This window comes from Thamnophis elegans, chromosome 10 (assembly GCF_009769535.1).
Source record: "Thamnophis elegans isolate rThaEle1 chromosome 10, rThaEle1.pri, whole genome shotgun sequence".
NCBI classification, from domain to species: Eukaryota; Metazoa; Chordata; class Lepidosauria; order Squamata; family Colubridae; genus Thamnophis; species Thamnophis elegans.
Genome location: NC_045550.1, coordinates 27,550,267 through 27,567,361, shown reverse-complemented (window position 1 = coordinate 27,567,361; position 17,095 = coordinate 27,550,267). Strand labels below are relative to the sequence as shown.

Here is a 17,095-nt window from a genome sequence, read left to right as displayed (position 1 = left end):
ATGCCATTACACAGCAGGAAAGCTGGTACAGAAATAGCAGTCCCATCTGTTCCTGAAAGCCCATCCTCACAAATAGGGTTTCACATCTGTTTGTCTGGTGGGCAACATGGGTGGGGGAGCTTTCTGTGTCCCATTCTCTGAAATGACTAATAGCTCTTGGTCTTCTTCCATGTAGTATCATTTCAAACTGCTATGCGATTGTCTTTCTCAGAACTAAACATGCAAATCATGAACATGTGCATTTAGGTGTAAACATGCTACCTTCTCTTCCTGCAAGGAAACAGAAATGCAGTCTGTACATGAGAGACATTCAGCATGGTGTATAGTAGTGTGGTACGGTGTTGGACAGGAGTGGCGAGACTTCTACTTTATCTAAGTCATGGAAGTTATCAAAAAGGATGACTGTAAGAATCAAAATAAGGAGCATAAATGGCTCTGTACATAGACTTTAATGGGACAGGTAAACAAATCCTTAATGCTAGCCTATAAATCAAAGGAAGCCCTAGAGAGATTCCAGTTATGTGGGACAATTAGCACAATTTGAAAGGCAAGGAACTGCTAGCACACTTGTTTTGGGCTATAAGATGGAAATATTTCAGGAACAAATTTTTCCCATGCCAAAAAGTATAGATGCTTTTGTAGGTAAACTAATTAGGCAGTGATACGGCAGCCAAATGGGCATTTTACATATCTTAATTTCAATGATAGTAATTGCCTTTAGTTTATTAATCAATGATATCCTTACAAAACAAGAATGAAACACACAGACACACAGATGGAACATCGTTTTTATTTTTGCAAAGCTCCCGGCTTCAACTCCTCTAGAACAAAATGGATTCTTCAGCAGAAGATTCAGAGTAATGCTGATGCACATATAAAAATACAATTACTTGTCTACAGAGAGCCACTGCACCAAAATTTCTCTATTACAAAGCACATTTAGAAGCATTTTCGAAGTAAAGCTTCAATGCAGCAGTCCAATGAAGAACTAAAATGCATCGGGAAACACACTGCTGTCTTTTATAGAGCTTCTCAGATTTGCCCCTGACTTGACAGAGACTTGTGCCCCTGGTGGCATGTCATGTTTCAGGTCAGTAGTTTTGAGGCTGAAGCTGGTTAATTATTTAATAGGGAAGTGCTGTTCAACATGAAAACTGTAACCGCTGTGTGGATTCTTTTCTTTTTTTCCTTCCTTCCTTCCTTCCTTCCTTCCTTCCTTCCTTCCTTCCTTCCTTCCTTCCAGCCTTCCAGCCTTCCTTCCTTCCTTCCTTCCTTCCTTCCTTCCTTCCTTCCTTCTTTATGAAAACACTTGTTCTGACAACTAGTCCTTTAGCTTAGAAAAGCTTCAATCTAACCTTCCACTATCAACAAACTATATCACTACAAGTTCCCAGATAAGATGTTTGTAGAAAGAGGTTTCAAAGCAACTATTTCCAGGTATTGTAGAAACTGGACTATTTCTAAAAGGACAGTGGGTGGGGTGAAAATCAACTTGGGTGCTGTCTTCAGGATTTCCTACAAAATACTGCTTTACTGTTTTATAAAAACAGAGGAAGTAAAGGAAAAAATAATAATATAAGGTAGTTGTTACACTCTTCAGACTTTATTGCACATGTTTAAATGTTGATATTTCACCCCATTTTATAAGATTGGAACCTCCAGAAATGAATTAGGAGCAACATAATCTTTTCATAAGTTCTGAGTGAGAAATTTGCAAAAGATTGTGCACATTTCTTTTAAGGAATGATGGCAATGGTAAGAATAATGTTTGAAATACCGTTCAGTATGCAATATTTGAATATCTTTCAAGGTAATGCTGTGTATGTCTTTGTCTCTCACATGCCGCCTTCTCTTACACACACAAATCACACAAATCCCAAAAGGCGAGGGAGAAAAAAGAATACCCAGGGAGCTTCATTAACACTTTCCACAGCTGAAACCCTAGGCTCAGGACCACAGGCTTCATATAGCCTTGTGTAAAGATCAAGAGGGAGGGGGAATAGAGCAAATGGATCACCTTTTGTAATACAATTGGCAAATACAATTGGCACCCAATCTTGACTGAGGGCACAGCAGAGGACAAAAAATTAAATTCCTTTATTGCCAGACAAAGCCCCAAGTGTTGAATTGTCTCCCGGGCTTACATTATAAAAGAAATGAGAGGAAAGAAAAAAGAGCTTCTAGCCAGGTCTATAATACAGTATGCAATTTGGTTCTTTTGAAAGAAAAAGTTTAATGAAGCAGGGATAAGGACAGAAGATCACTACAGTATATTCTGGTCTCTGAAAGAGGACTCCTGTACATACTTAATTAGATGGGAGTCCCTATCAGCATAAATAGGGCTCCTAATGAATAGATATTATTGGGATTAGACACTTCTAATTTTATGACTCGCAGCTTCACCTCTCATAAATCCTCTCCAACAGAACTTTGTTAGAGTTAATGGCATTTCTGGCACATTTGCTACTGGCAGCAGTAAAATCCTTTTTTCTTAGCCATGAGTGGGATTAAACTTTACAATTTTAAAGGGAAGAATGAGTTAAATTCACAAACGAATACTTCCTCAATTGATTTGGAGAATGGATATCCTTTAGATATTGTCTGAAAAGAGTAAAGGAAAGAAAGAAAAAAAAAGTATTTGGGGCGAGGAGTTTAATATCATTGTAGGAATCAATTTTCCACAGATTGCAAGACAGTATGATTCTCCACATTGTACAGTGCTCATAATGTAGCTTAACTGTTAATATGATGGTCATTAGTTAATTACTTGAGAAATAGTTAAAGCAGATGTAGGACAGTATTTACTATGCTTTAAATAGGATTGTATTAAAGGCAAGGAGATGATTTAACCTGCAGCTTACTATATCATAGTTTGGCGTTTATGAAATATGAGAAAAGAAAAAGAAAAGTCCAATGTGGTGCCGTGTTTGATGATGTTTCACTATTTTCTGCATGAGAACATTTTAGCCAAAAGTTATAATGTAGCATTTACTTCACAAACACTGGTTTAAATTCTAACATTTTCCCTCCATCCCATAAAAGCAAATTGCAAAAGTAGAAGCACTCCCCCCTCCCCCGCATTGTTTGGATAAATGTTTCCAAAGGAAGACAGAAATGCTAAGAAATTTGTTATTTGCTTTTAAAAGAGAAAATGTTACTCTGACAATGTTAAAGAGTTGTATATAAATACACCTGCAGTAATAGTAACTTACAAGACTGTTTCAATCAGGTGGCTGTGATGACCAGAAAAAACGTCTAAATGTGTAATGATGTCAGGAAATTGTGTCATTTAAGAGTTACAATAAAGACTTCAAAATCGATGGTTTGACAGTAAACAGATCCTCTCAAACCTGGAGTCTTTTCAATGTGGATGGAGGGTTAGATCTGGAGTGTCAAACCAGCGCCCCGCGGGCTGGACCATGCCCACCCCTTCTGTGAATGAGAAAAATGACGCAAAATGTCAATGTGACACTGCGAGTTTGACACCCATGGTCTAGATAAGGGCTGTCACACTCCCGGCCCACAAGCCAGAGGTGTCATATGCTGGCCACACCCACACCCGGTTTAGTGAAGGGGGGAAGGTCCCGATATGTCATGTGACAATGTCATGATGCTGTGAGTTTGACACCCCTGATCTAGATACTTGAAAGATATCTAGGGTGGGGAAAGCTATATTAAGGTTCAGTGAAGATTCCCTTCTGTGGAGGTAGCGCATTTCATAGCTACTAAGAAAACAGGACTATTTGTACACTTGTGAACTCTGAGCTGAAAATATTTTAACTGGATATTCTTGTGAAAAGTATCATAGCATAGAGATAGGAAAGACAGAGATCCATTCTATGATACTTGGCTTAAAGGTGTGTAGATTTCGTAACTCTCAAGAATTCCCATTTAAAAAACACTGCAGTAGCTGAAGTGTGTATGTTAGCATCAATTTTACATGCAAAACCTTAATGCAAAGGCTGCACACATGCAAACAGTAGTAAAAGATCAAAGCTACACTCCCTTTAAAAGGTTCCACTCATCTAAGAGAAAACGGAAGGCTGCAATTTGGAACGCAGAGGAAAGCAAACCATCTTCTGAAACATCTCCAGAACAATAAAATACGATAAACCTTCATTTCAGAATATATATATATTCTTCGATTCTGTACTAGCAATAGAGAACTGTAGTTCTAACCTTTGCATGAATTGAGGTATTTATCTCATTTTTTCCAGCCTGCCCTTATCAGCCCTTTTTCTCTTGACCATATTAATTCCTGGTTGTTCAAAGAGAAGCTCTTTTTCTCCTGCAATCCAATAAAGCACTTAAGCACAAGTTAAACACATTTCTTACTCTGTTGTAGGTAATTAATGGCAGTTGACTTTGACTGGATCAGCCGTCTGCACTCAGCTAACCTTGTTGCTATGTGACACCAATAGACTAAATGATCAGCTCCCACTGAGGTGGGTCTATAATAAGATTCTTATTGCTAATGACTTCTATAGTACTTTTAAAAGGGGCCAAGTGCTTTTGAAGTAAGGCATTATTATTTCTAGTTTAGTTATCAAGACTGAAGGTTAAAAGACTTGTCCTAGCATAGATCAGTGCAGCAAAAAAAAAATCATAGTTCTGCTAAGGAAAGCTTTATAAATAAATTATGCAAATTGCACTGAGCTCAATTATTTAGCTTAATTTATCTAATGCCAGCATCAGAAGAGACGTGTTCCCATTTCCATATAGAACATTACAATGGGCCCTCTTTCTATGTTGTTATGCACACCATATAATTTATTTTTATTATACCTCTATTTTTTCTTAGGACTCCATGGGGAAATCTTCTTTCATTTTATTCCCACTGCAAATATCTTGGTCTTGGTCAGAGAGTGACTGATTCAAAGATACCCACTGAATTTCTTTGTGAAAGTGGAGCTGAACTTGGATCTTCCCAATTCTTAAACCCAATGCCATAAAACATTACACCATCCAGGCTCTAAGACATTGAAAATGGCATCACCATATTGAATGCTACAGAATCATAACGGATAAGTATCAATCCAACTACAATGGATCCAAGAATCTCACACTAAGCATTTGTACTTCTCTAGGTCTCCATCACCTCTGTAAAATTATTTTTTCTATATCAGAAACACTGTCCATGGGCTAGAAGGAGAAAATTTTATACTGAGGAATATTAACTAAGCATCTATCATGATAATAGCAGGACTATTAAAACAGAGTAAAATACAAATTAATTGGAAATTTTATCTGTCTTCTTTTATATAAAGACAAAGCCTATTTTTGTAACAGGTGGATATTTGTCCTGAACTTTAGCTTAACCACCAGAAATAATGGCGATAAAGCAACAATAGAAAATCCATTAGCTTGTAGTTGTAGAGCACTGTTTCTTAATTTCAGCAACTTGAAGATATACTATATGGATATCAATGCCTAGAATTCCCCAGGTGATATCTTCAAATTGCTGGTTGCGAAACACTGTTCTAGAGCATCAAAAGTCTATTAACAATTGACTGATCAGCCTGTCAGATGCAAGTCAGATTCTGAAATCTTTCTGTCAGTAAATTGTTACAAGTTAATAAATAACATGATGGAAATTCAATTTAAAGTAAGGGGAGAAATGTCTAATTGTTTTTTTTTAGAATGCCACTGATATTCTGAGCTCATGGCATTTGCAAAAGACAAATCTTGTCAGATCAGGATGCTTGAAATAAAAAGGTCCATCCTTTCCTGTGATAGATATTTAGACCAAGAACTTTGGTCAAAGTTTATAGAAGTATAGTATAGTATAGTATAGTATAGTATAGTATAGTATGGTATGGTATGGTATGGTATGGTATGGTATGGTAGGGTAGGGTAGGGTAGGGTAGGGTATGGTAGGGTAGGGTAGGGTAGGGCAGGGCAGGGCAGGGCAGGGCAGGGCAGGGCAGGGCAGGGCAGGGCAGAGCAGAGCAGACCAGAGCATGTGTGTATCCTTGTGTTTATTTGTGACTACCTGGGCAAGTTTGCACTGAAAAACTAGCAGATGCCAGACATTAGTGTGGAAATAAACAAGATAAATAAATAATCTATTTACCAGTATGTGAGTGCTTACTCTCTGAGTAGGCAGCATTGTATGCATGAACTTCATTTCCCTATAAGTCAGAAATGATAATGCTGAGGTTCAAGAATTTCAGATTTGGGGGGCAGCATAGAGTATTCTCTGATCATGCAGGTTTTTTTTAATCATTTTAAGGCATAAAATTCATGATAACATTAGGTGTACATTCTAAGACAGGAATGTCAAACTCACATCCCAGCGGTGTCACATGATGTATCAGGACTTCCCCCCTTCACTAAACTCGGAGGGGGAGGGGCTGGCACGTGATGCATCCGATCCATGGGCCTTGAGTTTGACACCCTTGTTGTAAAACAAGCTTATAATACTTCAAAAACAGGAAATCTTGGCTTGGCCCCTGCATATTACTTGATCACATTTATTTGTTATTCCCCACACTTGCTGCAGTTTTCAAATCCATGCCATGATTAAATGTGGTGCTCAGACACTAAAACATCTATCCTTGTCTTAAGCTCTTGAGGAGATTTTCTTGCTCAATGCCTCAGACATAAAGAAATGCTCCCTGGATGACTCTTTCAACTCTGTGGCTTATTTTACATATTTTCTTACTTTATCTGGTTTTGCCTCAGGATCTTAAATGATTAGTGAACCCATCTCAGAATCATATCACCAGTACCACCTTAGGCTTTAAGGTAGCAGATGCCATCACAACCCAACAAGAACAGTAGTTTCATAATGGATTGATATCTCCCTACTTGCTGGTAATCTATTAGGATAGACCACTTCGAAAAATGCCAATTAAAATTTCTCTCTCTCTCTCTCCCTCCCTCCACAAACACACACCCTCCATAACTCTTTACTTCCTTGAAAGTAGCCTTTCTGTAATAACAAATCAGACCTGTGAAGCAGGAATGTCAACATGTAAAGCATTTCCATGACTACTATCAACTTGAGAAGGGAGGAGAATTCCATGCATACTTTTGGCCAGAGTCAACTCTCATATCCTTGCAGCTGGCATGTGAATGAGCATGTCCATAACCTGCCATAACATCTTGTTGGCGAATGTGATTTATGACTTCAGGCAGAGGGGAGGGGACACAGGAGTAAAGTTCAGATGCCATTAAGTGAAATTCAGTTTCGGCTCCACAGGAGATCATGCCAAGATGTTCATCCTAATAAATGATTGGGGTTTTTTTGAACTTTGTCTCGAGGCTCGTAAATTAATTAGGTCATCCCTTGGAAACTTCACAGAGAGCCAAAACTGACTTTTAAAAATCTATCAAGATTTCCGGGTTTCCTGAATCTGGGCTCTCCGAGCACTCCCCCAATATTTGGGGTGCTTGGAGGGAAAATCAGGCAACAGGAGGCTGAAGAAAGAGACTGATTGCAGCTGGAGGTATGCGGCAATGCCAAGCAAGGATGCCTTTCCCAGCAGCAGAAGCAAGAAAGGAGGAGTACTGGTGGAAATTAGCCTCTAAGGCAGCTGAAGTAGTTCCCTTACCCTAGTCCCCAGATACAGGGAAGGGTCTCAAGCAAGCTAGCAAGGGTGGACTGAAGCCAGACTCCCAAAGCCCCAGATAGAATCCCTGGAGAATGCAATAGAGCAACAGAGGGAGGATTTTGACTGGACCACCCTTGCTGATCAGGGGCCATCATGCCGCCCAAAAGAGAGGGGGGGACATCTGATCCTGTTGAGGAGAAGAGACACAGACTGGAACACAGCCCTCCTCCTCCACCCAATAGAAGGAGAAGGAGCCCAAAACTGCAACCAGTGCCTCTCCCACGCAGCAGGCAGGCTGCCCAGGGCAGACAAACCCCTCCCTCTCTCCGAACTAGAGGTGAGGAAGATGGCCAGCCATATCAGGTGCAAGCATACAGAGGCTGACAGGAGGTTGGAGGAGTAGGGCTGAATGACCCATCTCAATTCAGGGGAAAGTTTGACAGGGACTCAGACCAGTTTGCTCTATTCCTCGATTCAGCTGATATCCACCTAGAATGCTATGGGCACCTCTATCCATCCGCCAGGGCCATGGTGAATACCATCACAGAGGGGCTAGAGGGAGAAGCAAGGGAATGGTTAGCAGCCCTCCACAATTGGAGAGCCCCCCAACTGCAAGACATAGATGACTTCCTGCAACTGTAGAGGCCAGATTTGAGGAGGTGGAGGAGGACCCATATGCAGAAGAGAAACTCAGCAACCTAAAGCAGAGGGGCCGCCCATCAAAGAGCACATCCATGAATTTAGGAGGGTCATAGGAAGGCTACCCCCTTTACCAGAGCGGCTGCTGGTGCATTTTTTCAGAACAAGCCTGGACAAGCAAATTGCCCAGGTAACCGCAAACTGTGACATCCCACATCGACTCTCTGAGTGCTTCCGAGTAGTAACAAAAGTCAACAACGGGATGTGCGCCAACAACATGGGAAAGCAACTGGACACAAAAGAGAGAGATCAACCTGACCTGAAATCACCCCGCCAATGAAGCCATGGGAGGAGATCACAATGGACTTTATAGAATGGTTGCCAAAAAGTGGGGGAAACATGGTGATTTGTACTGTAATAGACCTGTTCTCCAAACAGGCACACTTCATACCCTGTAGGGACTACCCTCGGCTCACAAGCTGGCTAAACTGTTCGTGAAGCATTTCTACCGACTGCATGGAGTACCTCGAATATGAAACGAAGTCCAGATGTCTCTCATCATGAACCCCACTCAATTCACTGACTATTTAACTAGTAGTGCTGGGGAAAGACCTGGCTTAAACCCCATGAAAGCATATCTTCTTATAACATTGCCCCAAACCTTGAGAAAACTACATGTTTTCAAAGCCCTTGAAGCCTTAAACAAAGGAAGATTACTGTATTGAAATACAATCTGAGCTGGAAAAGAACTTTTAGAGAGAAATCGGCTCACATCTACAATGTTTCCATATCTTATGCACTAAGATAGCATTGTATTTTAGGCTTTTTATATGTGAAATTAAATTTCAGACTTTTACAAATAGTCATGAATAAAGAATGTTAAAGTGATTTATAAAACACACAAATAACAACAACTTGATGCTATTAAAATCCTTGTTGGAAACTATTAATTACCTGACTTTACAATAGTGTTCCATTCCATTTTTCAAAGTTTTTACAAAAAAATGTGCGTTTGAGATGGTTAAGTATTTTTTTGAATTAACTCTTGTTTCTAATTAATATAATTTAAATGTATCTTGTCTCCCCATTCCCATGTTGTACTTTCGGTATCTTTTCCATCATCCTAAACAGATGGCACCATTGTTTTCTTAGGATTGTTTTTACCATAATTTCCCATTTACTTTTACTACTTTAGAAAGTGACAATTTTGTTTTGACCTTTGCCTGAAGACCCCCCTCCTAACCAAATAATAATCATGTGGATACAAGCCGAGCCAATGCAGACATGCGATATAATGCACATCTCTCAACAGTGCTTATGTTCTCAAGGGCAAATGCAAAATCTCTCTACTGAAAAAGGTATGTATGTATATGAGTACCTATATGTTTGTTTATGCCTGTGTATATGTATGATATGAGCAAGAAAGGCTAGACTCATCTAGGCTAGTACACTTGAGTTATACTATATGTTCATTGTGCCATGTTATTTCAATTCAAATGGCAAGTTATTTCAGCCTCAATTTGTTATTTATGAAATCAAATTTATTTGCCGCTGCTAGCCACTGAAACTGTGCAAAGTCATCAACAATAAGAGAGCGTTGACATTCATAAAGCTGAGCTAAATACTTTCATTTTAAAAACAGATGCTGTCTTTTGAAAAAAATAAATCATTCTGGAAGATAAGCTGCATTTCCAAACTTCAAATTCAACTTTTGAAACCCTGTGACCATTACTGAGAGGCAGCTGCTCTCTGGAGAGAGCAGGCTTTTTCCTCCCTTATTTTTATATGGTGAAAACATATCCCCATTAGATATGTAATATTTACATTATTGTTCTTTTATTTTAAGATGCTCTAACTTTATGCTTCCGTAATGTGCATGGCGGTTTCCTTTTTAGATCATATTGGTCAATTCTTGGTAACCCATTTTGAATTGCTGCCTATAGATAAATCAATATATCAATTCTTTAAATAACAGGGACAGTGTAATCTTTTTATGTTAAAGAAAAAAACATCAAAACAAACAATTTATAGGAAAACTAGGCATGTTAATGCTAATAACAAATAGACACTAACACTTGGCAAGACTTCAGGTTTCCCCATAAATCCTTTAGCTTAGAAATCCTACATGACCTAGTAGCCAGAAAAGCTTTATCAAGTGCTGAGTTGTACCACATGGGGATTATACCCTATATCTGCTGCAGAAAGCACACTTGGCTCCTTGCACAGTGATGACAGCATGTCAGTGCAGGCACACTTCAAACATCAAAAAGGGTTGGTTCACAGGAGAACCAGTTTTTGTTCTCTCTGTATTTCCGATGTGGTTGAAACAGTGTCCTGGTATATTTGCTTGCCATGTCTCTGTCATCCCAACTTATATTCTTCTCACAGAGGGGAAAAGTGGTGAAAACAGCTGGCTGTGACATAGGCTTCCACCAAGAGGCCTTCTAAATCTTCTGAATACAGTATACCCTTTAGGAGGATAGGAGTTTTACATTTGCATTTTAAATATGTAATTGTGGATATAAAAGGATTACGGTAAAGCTTCCCAGCCTTGTATAAAATCCTTCCGTTTTATGACTTTAATTAAAAAATCAACTGTGAGAATATTTCTCTAGATAAAAATGGTGTGTGCATGCATGCCTTGAAGTCAGTCTTGACTCCTGACAACTGCACAAACAAGTCCATGCAGCTTTCTTGGCAACATTTTTCAGAAGTGGCTTGCCAGGTCTGTCCTCCCCGGATTGAGAGAGTGACTGGTTTTGTGCCTAAGGCAGGACTAGAATTCCTGTTCTCAGTTTTTAACCCAGAAATTTTAATTGTCACATCAATCAAATAACAAGGGCCTCCCTTCTGCCTTGGGTCTGAATTTAGGAAGCTTTTGCTAAAAATATATTATATTTCATGCAGCAAAGCTTAGGAAGTTTGATTACATTTTTTTCATAGAATGAATTTGGAAAGACTTTTAGATCTTTCTTACTTCCACCATATTTCTTTGTTCTTCCTCACAGGGATCCCGATTTATTTTTACACAGAGTCAATCCATCATTTCAAGAAAATTACTGTGTTACACCTTCTGTCTCTTTTAATAATACAAAGTCCATGTTTCACACCTAGTTTTTAAGGATTAAGTCAGGGTCTGCTACTGACCACATAATTACAATAAGCTAACCCTAAATATATTAGGTGTCATTGTGCAAAGGCAGCCACTAGTTTCATCACCCTATATCTGATAGAATGAAAAAGTATAAAGGACACAACTGGCTTCAAAGTCAGTCCTTTGATTTTTTGTTGTTGTTGGTTGCGAAGTCATGTCCGACCCATCGCAACCCCACGGATAACGTACTTCCAGGCCTCTGACTTTTATAGGATTCCAATTTCAAGTGTACCTAGTACAGATCACCGAGATATAGGATTAAGATCAGAATGAGATCCTGTCTTTCAGGACTTCAATGGAGATTAAACAACTCTTTGTCAACATTCAAGGCTTGTTCTCTTTGGCCTTTTTTTTTGCATTGCCACACAATAAAATTCTGTACCAGTATTGGTTAAGGAACAAGGATGACTGCCCTCCCTGGAACACTTTTTAGCATATATTAACATTTCAGGAATAAGACTTATATGACATCTGACACATCGTATCTATTAAGTCCCATTTATATACTTAATTAAAATTAATGCAACCATCTGTCCATACAGTATGTGCATAATTTTAATTGCACATTTCCGCTTTTCTCTGTAATACGCAAACAAACCTATGCTTCTTCTCACATCTAGCTTGATTATGGCATATTCTGGAGAAGGAATGAATTGGCCAATAATAAGATTGTTTCCGGACCGGGGGGGCGGAGCCTGTTGCTGAGGAGGGCTCAACCGAGCTCCTCTCAGAGATCTGGTCTGTATATCTAAATAAGATCATAGATGTCACCCCTTTTTGGCTAAGAAAGGGGCAGGGAGTAGCTCTGTGTGCTAGGGTCTATTCGTAATTCACAGCCTTTCTCTTTTTTTTTGGCTGTGGACAGAGATTAGATCCAGCGTGAGCGGAGCTTTTATCTCCAGCCAGTTCTTCTCAGCTGCCTTTTTTGCAGCCCCAGACAGGCGAGCCCCCCCCCCAGGACAAAGCAAAGTTGTTTGAAGCTAGGATTAATACGGGCGGGTCCCACCCCTGTGAGATTTATGCTTTTATTACTATCTTAAACACCAGCACCATTTGTCTTAGAGGCTTCTTTGTTTAAACGGACTTCAAAATGGCGATTTCTCCCCGTTGGTGACTGATAGGGGATGTACTTAGCTGGTTTTACCTTCCTGCAGACCGCTCCTTAACAAAATAAATTTTTTTTTTTTTTTTTTTTGAAACAGAGGGAAGCGAAAGCGCTGTTTATTTGTTTATTTATAATGGCACCCAGGTCAAAATCGAAGCGTCTCTCTACAAATGTGCCTAAAGAATCTAAAGAATCTATACTGGAATCGCAGCCCTTGTCTCCTACGCCCTCTACTGGAGAATTTTTAACACAGGAATTTTTCTTTCAAATGCTTAATGATTTTAAACAAGAAATTAAGGAATTTGTATTGGAGCTATATGATGATTTAAAGTCTAAAATTGACCAAATGAAGGCGAATACGTTTGCAGCCGTGTCTGCCCTGTCAGATTATTCTGCTGAAATAGAGAATAAATTGGAAAGCTTGGAGGAGGCTAATTTTAATTTGACTACTAATATTCAAATATTACAACAAAAAATTAGAGACACTCAAGAACAGCTCGTGATGATAAATTTTAATAAGAAGGCATTCGCAATAAGAGTCAGAGGATTCCGCGAAAAGGAGCGAGAGAATCTGAAACAGACCTTTGTTGAAGCCTTCAGCCATGCGGTGGGAAGCCCGGGACTTAACTTTGATTGGCAGATTCGGAAAATCTATCGCCAGAATTCGTTGGTAGCGGAACAGCGACAGCTCCCGAGGGACATAATTATATATTTTTCCACAAAAGAATCCAGAAACGCGATTATGCAAAAGTTTCATAATAATAGTCTGCGAGTTGATGACCAGGACTTGATTGTCTTTAAAGAAATACCTTTCCAGATGTTGAGAGCAAGAAGAGACTATGCTTTTTTAACTAAAGAGCTTAGAAATCAACAGATTCAATATAGATGGGAGGCCCCAGCCGGCATTACGGTCACATTTGAGAATCAAAGACTTCGTCTTAACTCTGTTTCGGAGGCTCGAGATTTCTATTACAAGACTTTGAAGGCGGGACTTCCTGATTCACTTGGAAAAGAGGAGAGACAAGCTGAAGGAGAAGGCAAGCAACAGACCACATGGCTGCAAGATGGAGGGGGTAGCCTTTCCTCCCTCGGAGAAGCAGAAAAGCGGAGATCGAGGATTTAGACATTTTAAAATATTTGCCAAAGTTGTGGACTGAATGGGGGTTTGCGACCTCTCTCCGGTAGAAAAAGCGGAACTTATTGGTGGGGTGATACTGATTGTATATATGTAAAATGAATGCGGAATGATTTATGTTGTTTAAATTCTGTTAGAAGGGATTACTTTAAAACAGAAGGTAAACTGATTCTTGTTGAAAGTATTATTTGAATATGTGGAATGATCCATGCTATTTAATTTCTATTAGAAGGGAAAGCTTGGTGAAATTATTTTGAGTTGGATTTTAAATTAATGTCTGCATAAATTTGATAGTGGTAAATATCAGAGAAGCAAGGGATGAGGGTAAAATGCATGCGGAATGATTTACGTATATTGGTGGGGTGATATTGAATGTATATATGTAAAAGGATGCAAAATGATTTATGTTGTTTAAATTCTGTTAGAAGAGAAAGCTGGACGAGATTATTTTTTAAAACAGAAGGTTAACTGATTCTTGTTGAAAGTATTATTTGAATATGTGGAATGATCCATGCTATTTAATTCTTATTAGAAGGGAAAGTTTGGTGAAATTATTTTGAGCTAGATCTTAAACTAATGTCTGCATAAATTTGATAGTGGTAAATATCAGACAAGCAAGGGATGAGGGTAAAATGCATGCGGAATGATTTACGTTGTTTAAATCCTATTAGAAGGGAAAGCCGGTCGGGATCATCTTAAGATAGAATGTAAACTGATTTTTGTGTAAAGTAATACTTGATTCACGCTGCTTAAATTTTACTAAGAAGGGAAAGTTTGGTTAGATTATTTTGAATTACTGTTTGAAAATAAGGTTAAGAAAGATTATTTACGCTGTTTAAATCCTATTAGAAAGGAAAGTTTGAATATTCTTCTGTAAATTAATATTTGAATATGTGGAATGATCCACGCTGCTTAAATTTTACTAGAAGGGATTATTTTTGAGCTAGATTGTATATTGATGTCTATACAAATTTGTACAAATGTTTATCTGAATACAAGGTTAAGGAAGAGGAACGGGAGAGTCTACAGGAGGTTGGGGTAAATAACAAAGAAGTAAGAGACGAGAATAAAATATAGATAGAATGACTTACACTATTTAAGCATAGATAAAGATGGGGGGCTGAGCTTAACACAAAGAGTTCTTTTTTTTTTTTCCTTTTTCTTTTTTCTTTTTTCTTTTCTTTCTTTTTTCTTGTTTTTCTTTCCTTTAATATATTACTTTTATTTTTAATCCATACGAACACAAGATACTTTAGATAGAAGGCAGTGCCAGGTGTGGGCCCCGGGAAGTCGGGAGGATTAGGGATGGGGATTTATGGGGGGTGGGTGGGTGGGTGTTAACATAGTCTCAATAAGAACAAGAATGCACTTATATACGGTTGTTTTTTTTTTTCCTTTTTTTTTCTCTTTTCTTTCTTTATATTTTTTTTTCCTTGGTTTATTTTACTTTTTATCAGATTAAACAACACTTGAATAAAGGCATACACCAAGGAGGGAGGCATTGCCACACAATAAAATTCTGTACCAGTATTGGTTAAGGAACAAGGATGACTGCCCTCCCTGGAACACTTTTTAGCATATATTAACATTTCAGGAATAAGACTTATATGACATCTGACACATCGTATCTATTAAGTCCCATTTATATACTTAATTAAAATTAATGCAACCATCTGTCCATACAGTATGTGCATAATTTTAATTGCACATTTCCGCTTTTCTCTGTAATACGCAAACAAACCTATGCTTCTTCTCACATCTAGCTTGATTATGGCATATTCTGGAGAAGGAATGAATTGGCCAATAATAAGATTGTTTCCTGAAACTGTTCTCTTCTTTCTTAAAGTGAGCAGTTAAAGGCATGCTAAAAACTGGTCAGAAATAATTAGCCACTGAAATCCACGGCCTCTGTCAACTAATTGTCAAAATCACCCCAGTGAAATTAAGACTGAGTGGATCCTTGTTTCAATTGGCATTTTTTAAAGAAATGCATTAAAAATATGCAAGCTGGGTAAGATTTGCAAATTCTCTTGGGTACAACCCAGGGAGAGTTGAGATTATTTAAACCCCATCAAAATCAATGGTCTTGAATGCACAATTAAACATTTAAATCCCATTGATTCAATGAGTCTTAACTTTGTTTTGATTATACACCCTGGATGCAATCCAAGGAGATATTTAATGTGACGACAAGTCATAGGGGATGGGGAGGAGGAAAGGATAAGGATAAGGTTTTCATAATCTTCCCATATTGCAATTGACTTCTCAGTTGTACAAAGCATTCAAAGCATCTTTGAAAAACTTAAATAGCATTTCATTCACTCTTCTGGCAGAAAAGAAGGAAAAGCAAGAGTTTGACAATTCAGCTCACATCTTGTATTTGCAAATATTCTAGCATGCTCAATTATTGGGAAGATGAAAAAGAGAAAGACAAATGGTCAGTGAAGAGTTCAAGTGCATATAAATTTCAAAAGGTGAAAAATGCAGATATTTTGTTCTCCTAGCACCAAGGTCAGCTCCAGATTGATATGGACTCCCCTCTATTTCACCTTCTCCTCTCATACGTGGTAAGCTTATTACTGTTATTCTTTTCATCTACAACTGCACTTCTTTTCTTTTCCCTCCTGAATCTAAAGTCCTTTCTCCTTCAACCAATGATTTTATCTGAAATGGTGATGGGTAAAATCGGCATGAGATTAGTACCTGGAAAATGCAAGCCACTTGACACTGTTATGAACTATAATGCCCTCATACAGCTCTATAGCATTGTAGGTTACTGAAATGGCAAGTAACTTGCAACTTCTTGGTACAGAGAGAGAGATCCTGTACACTGATAAAGGCACATGCAAGGTCAATAATGTTTGTTTTCAGAACACAAGGTTTCTGTAGTTGGCATCCTAGTGTTAACTGCTGAACTATATATCTCTGTGTGAGTGGCCTTGCAGGTGCATAATAGATAATAATGGACTTTGGTTTAGTCTTTTTGACAGATAGTTATATAGTGCACCTAAAGCATTTCAGGAGGGGCTATGCATTTGTAAATCTAACTCCCTCCTTCCCTTGTGTGTGTATGTGTAAGTACGCACACTTTTAGTCAGTTTTTACTTCTGGTGACTGCCTGGACTAGTCCTTGCAATTTTCTTGGCAAGATTTTTTGAAAGTGGTTTGCCATTGTCTCTTTCCTAGGGCTGAAAGAAAATGACTGGCCTAAGGTCACCTAGCTGATTTAGTGCTTAAAATGAGATTATAAATCATGTTTTCTCAGTTTATACACCAACACCAAATTGGCTTTCTAAAGTTCCCCTACTCTTGAAATATTCTTGGACTTAATTACTATGATTAATTGGGAAAACATGCATAGCTATTGTCTATTGTTTACAGAACGCTGGCAGTGACTTTGAATATCAGATATTGTTCCACCTTTCTACTATGGAATTTTACCATTGTTGTCTATTGTTCCACTCATTTGCAATCTGAAGCACATATTTTTGGATCTTGTTTTGATG

At 38.4% G+C, this 17,095-nt stretch overlaps 1 protein-coding gene and 1 long non-coding RNA gene across 2 annotated transcripts in view; one reads left to right on the top strand and one right to left on the bottom strand.

The window, feature by feature from the left end:
* Window positions 1-17,095, bottom strand: part of HS6ST1 (heparan sulfate 6-O-sulfotransferase 1) — a 200,942-nt gene that overhangs the window by 142,062 nt on the left and 41,785 nt on the right. The window lies entirely within an intron of this gene.
* Window positions 1,250-5,428, top strand: LOC116513798. The gene is made up of 3 exons (XR_004256037.1): window positions 1,250-1,437; window positions 4,346-4,445; window positions 4,802-5,428. It is a non-coding gene; the product is annotated as an uncharacterized LOC116513798 (long non-coding RNA).